The 5,210-nt window shown below is 44.4% G+C and overlaps 1 non-coding gene across 1 annotated transcript; it reads right to left on the bottom strand.

The window, feature by feature from the left end:
- Nucleotides 1-1,426: 1,426 nt before the first annotated feature.
- LOC147921027 (small nucleolar RNA R71) lies at nucleotides 1,427-1,533 on the bottom strand. Its single transcript, XR_015591899.1, has one exon. It is a non-coding gene; the product is annotated as a small nucleolar RNA R71 (small nucleolar RNA).
- Between the last annotated feature and the right edge of the window lie 3,677 nt (nucleotides 1,534-5,210).

Here is a 5,210-nt window from a genome sequence, read left to right as displayed (position 1 = left end):
GAGATTAGATCTAAGGCGTTTTACCACCGAGAGGCGTAGATGAAATGCTTGAATCAATCATTGCTAGAGATTTACTCACTTAACCTAAGAGATTAGATGAGTAAGGGGTTTATTGACAATAATGAATCGGTTTGTATTGCCTGCTTGGTCATGTTTCTCCAACGAGAGTTGGGTAGGGGAGTGATTAAGGTTGATTGTTTCTACCACGAGAGTGTTTTAAAAGATTTTAGAGATTCATTGTCTAGGGAATATTTGCTTGAGGCATGTAAGACATCTGTATCGGTCAGGAAAATTTAGGAGTCGATTACCCCATCCTTAGAAGCTTTCGTATTTTAATTGTTTGCATTTTCTTACCTTACTCGATACCTTACCCGAACAGGTACAAGATCACCTGCTTCGAGCATACCTTCGAGCTGTTCTTGCTTATCTTGCTTATTCGATCACCCCACCCGATCATGTACTCGAATGCTTGCATCGAGTGCTTAGGGTGTGTGGTTCCTTGTTTATATTTGCTTTCTGTTATTTATTTTAGGATTGTTAGATCAAACCCAACTATTGCTTGGTTTGACTTGCATAGTTCTGATTGCATCTTATCTGCTAGCATAACAACCATTTGGATTGATAACCCTTTATACTATAACTGCATATGGAATTGATACCTTGGGTGAAAATCCTGTTATCAATTTGGTGCCGTTGCCATTTGGTTGATTTTAATTTGCTACGTTTAGGATTTCGGCACTTGCTAGATCAAGTTCTATTTTCCATTTTGGTTCGGTACTGTCTTGTTTACATTCATTTTTGCTTGTTCTGCATTTCAGGTACGACCCGAGTACCCACCCGACCCGTCACTCGATCACCTGGATCGAGTTGACCCTCGTGTACTCACTCGGTCAACTGTTTGTGCATGCAAACATGATCTAAAGGTAGCCAACACCTGAGTCCTTTCATCGACAACATCGACAGATCTAGGCTACTATGTCAACAACAAGTCCAGCAACCACAACCACCAACAATTGAGGAGGAGATAAATAATCAGAATGGTTCACCAGCTCCTCAAGAGAGGACCCACATAGGAGCGGGAGATGCTGCATCTAATCACACTCAAAGACATGGCATTGTGCCACCTGCTGTCCAGACCAACAACTTTGAGATCAAGAGTAGTCTCATCCAGATGATACAAAGCAACAAGTTTCATGGTATGCAAATGGAGGACCCGTTGGATCATCTAGATGAGTTTGATAGGCTCTGTAGCCTAACAAAGATAAATGGTGTTAGTGACGATGGATTCAAGCTCCGGTTTTTCCCATTCTCTTTGGGAGACAAAGCACACATCTGGGAGAAATCACTCCCCAAGGAGTCCATCACCACTTGGGAAGCGTGCAAGAAGGCATTTCTAGCCAAATTCTTCTCCAACTCCAGAACCGCAAGGTTGCGAAATGACATTTCCAGCTTTGTTCAGAAGAACAACGAAACGTTCAGTTAAGCTTGGGAACGTTTCAAGGGATACACTACCAGATGCCCTCATCATGGTTTCAACAATGCTTCATTGCTAAGTACACTATACAGAGGAGTGTATAGTGTACTTAGCAATGGTAACTTCCTCAACAAGGATGTCGATGAAGGCTGGGATCTCATTGAGAACTTAGCTCAATCTGATGGGCATTACAATGAGGAGTATGATCGCACTATGCGATCTACTGGAGAGGAAGACGCCAAGTACAAGAGGGACATGAAATCCCTCAATGACAAGTTGGATAAGCTCCTAAGCCAGCAACAACATGTTCATGCCATCTCAGAGGAAGAGCAGTTTCTGCAACAAGATGGGGAGACAGCTCAGCTAGAGGACATGAACTACATCTATAATCAAAGTGGTCACACAACAAGGACTAGGACCTACATCCCAACTAATCAGACTATCAGCCAAATACCTTCATATAATTCCTCATCGCTAGATTTTCTCTCACTAAGGCACCAAGTCCTGTCAACTCAGAAGACCGATGTCGTACAAATAACTACAAGATTCGATGATCTTGCTTGCCGTTTATCAGCCAATTTCAAGCAACTACATAACAAGTTTGATGCCTTAGGCTCTCGAATCCAGGTGCTTACAGATAAATCGACCTCAACTTCCAAAAGTCAGGAATCTGCGCTTGCCATAGCCCTACGGAGTGGACGCCAATTACCACCTCGGACGGCACCACCGCACATTACTGAGGACAGCAATGATTTAGATGGGGAGGATCCCCGTGAACCGCCCACTCCTGCTCAACCACCAAACCATTCTCCAGAGCAACCCGGCCCGACACCCGACCACACTACTTGGATAGATGATCGGGTTGACACCTCGTTCACTCCACCTCCTGCAGACAAACCAGGATGAGAGAAACATAAAGAAAGAAGACTCATCCCTCCATCTTACAAGCCACCTTTGCCATTCCCTGGACGATTTTGCAAGGAACTTCTTGAGAAGTATCAGGCATTGTTTGAGAAACAGATGCAGGAACTCGAACTTTGCATGCCTCTAATGGACGCTTTCACCCTGATACCTCCTTACCATAAATTCCTGAAGGATGCGGTGATGGAGTGGATCAAACAAGTGCAAGGGATGGTCATACTCAATCACGAATGCAGTGCTATAATCCAGACGACTACTGCACCTAAGAAACTGAGCGACCCGGGGTCGTTTACTTTACCTTGCTCGATTGGACCTTACTATACAGTTTGACATTCGGGAAACTATGAAAAAACCTACAATAGCAGGGCAAACCTGCTGGATAGAGGAGTTAGAAAAACTGCGTGAAGAGGCGTTTGAGGAGATTGCAATCGGGGATTGTTTATACACAGCACTGACATATGATAGTAAGGAGGGATTCGTACATCAAGAAACAGAGCTCTACAAGGAAATGCTTGATACCTATCGGGAAGTCATCGAACCGGAGCTAAGTGAAGACATAAGGGAAGCTAAAAGAGAGGGGATAATGCTCGAAAACGGAAGCTTGAACAAGTCAGTAGGCACCTCCTACGTCATGTCGTGCAGTTGCTCAACACCAGTCCACCCGATCACCAACCCGGTGGCTAACACGATCCCTTCATCGGGTAAGATGATCGAGCACAACTTTGAGCCGCAACTGCGAACCACTGATGATTGGTCTGAGTCAAAGGCGCCTAAAGTGGAACTCAAACCTCTTCCATCTGGGCTAAGGTACGCTTTCTTGGGACCTGACTCAACTTATCTTGTTATTGTTAATTCTAGCTTGCCTGAAAAAGAGCTGAAATTGCTCTGCACTCAGTTGAGAAATTATAGAGGGGCAAGAGGCTACACTCTAGACGACATCAAGGGTATATCCCCTGATCTCTGCACCCACCGGATAAACCTGGAGGATGAATCATACTCTAGTGTAGAACCTCAGCGCCGGCTAAACCCGAACTTGAAGGAAGTGGTGAAAAAGGAAATTCTGAAGTTGCTCGATGGTGGAGTTATCTACCCCATCTCTGACAGCACTTGGGTGTCCTCGGTGAACTGCGTTCCAAAGAACGGAGGAATCACCGTCGTCAAAAACGAGAAAGATGAGCTAATTCCCACGAGGACTATAACAGGTCATCGGATGTGTATTGACTATATGAAGCTTAATGCAGCCTCTAAGAAAGACCATTTTCCTCTGTCCTTCATAGAACAGATGCTGGAAAGGCTCGCTAACCACCGCTACTACTGTTTTCACGACGGGTATAGTGGATTTTTGGAAATCCCTATACACCCCGCTGACCAGGAGAAAACGATGTTCACCTGCCCTTATGGTACATTTGCTTACAAGAGGATGCCCTTCGGTTTGTGCAACGCTCCCGTAACCTTGCAAAGATGCATGACGTCCATCTTCTCTGATCTAATTGAAGAGATGGTAGAGGTCTTCATGGATGACTTTTCAGTATATGGAGCCTCTTTCTCATCTTGTCTCTCAAACCTCTGTAAGGTGCTCAAAAGGTGCGAAGAAACCAATCTAGTGCTGAACTGGGAAAAATGCGAATTTATGGTTCAGGAAGGAATAGTCCTAGGCCACAAGATGTCAGAAAAGGGGATAGAGGTTGACAAGGCTAAAATAGAAGTGATGGTTCAACTGCAACCTCCTAAATCGGTGAAAGACGTCAGAAGTTTCCTAGGTCACGCAGGATTCTACAAGCGATTTATTAAAAACTTCTCTAAGATCGCCCGACCGTTGACACGACTCCTCTGCAAAGAAGCAGAATTTATCAACAACAAGGATTGTTTAGAAGCCTTTAACAAGATAAAGGAAGCCTTGGTGAGTTCACCGATAGTTGAAGCTCCTAATTGGGATTATCCTTTCGAGATCATGTGTGACGCATCAGATTACGCAGTAGGGGCTGTATTTGGCCAAATGATAGATAAAAAGCTCCATCTGATCTACTATGCCAGCAGAACCATGGACGATGCCCAGACAAGGTATGCAACAACTGAAAAGGAACTCCTTGCTGTAGTTTTTGCGTTTGAGAAATTTTGGAGTTACTTAGTCGGATTGAAAGTGGTTGTTTATACAGATCATGCCGCCCTAAGGTACATTTACTCAAAAAAGGACACCAAACCCAGGCTCCTCAGATGGATAGTTCTTCTGCAAGAATTCACCATAGAAATTCTGGATAAGAAGGGAATCGAGAACGGAGTGGCAGACCATTTATCTAGAATGAGAATTGAGGATCCACTTCCAATAGATGACTCGATGCCCAAAGAGAGGCTGATGCACATGGACTTCTTCGAATAAATGAGCCACACAATCAGGCACACGATAGCTCACTCGATCCTTGAGTCAACAGGGTTGATCGAGTTCATGGCAATCGAGTCGGCTAAGTTACCTTGGTACTCTGACTTCGTGAACTACATGGTTTGCAGGGAAATTCCTAAGGACTACGATGCTCACAAAAAGAAGAAATTCATTAGGGACATCAACAGCTACTATTGGGATGAGCCTTACTTGTACAAAAAAGGGACATATGGCCTGTTCAGACGATGTATAGCAGAGGAAGAAGTACAAGGAGTACTAGAGCACTGTCATGGGTCTGACTATGGAGGTCACTTCGCTACTTTCAAGACCGTCCAAAAGATACTTCAAGCTGGTCTCTGGTGGCCAACCATGTTCAAAGACGCACTACAAGCTAGATGATGCATTATGGGCCTACAGGACAGCCTACAAAACACCAAT

This window comes from Camelina sativa, chromosome 19 (genome assembly GCF_030686135.1).
Source record: "Camelina sativa cultivar CO46 ecotype springtype chromosome 19, ASM3068613v1".
In the NCBI taxonomy this organism is placed as follows: Eukaryota; Viridiplantae; Streptophyta; class Magnoliopsida; order Brassicales; family Brassicaceae; genus Camelina; species Camelina sativa.
This window is presented reverse-complemented; position numbering and strand designations above follow the sequence as displayed.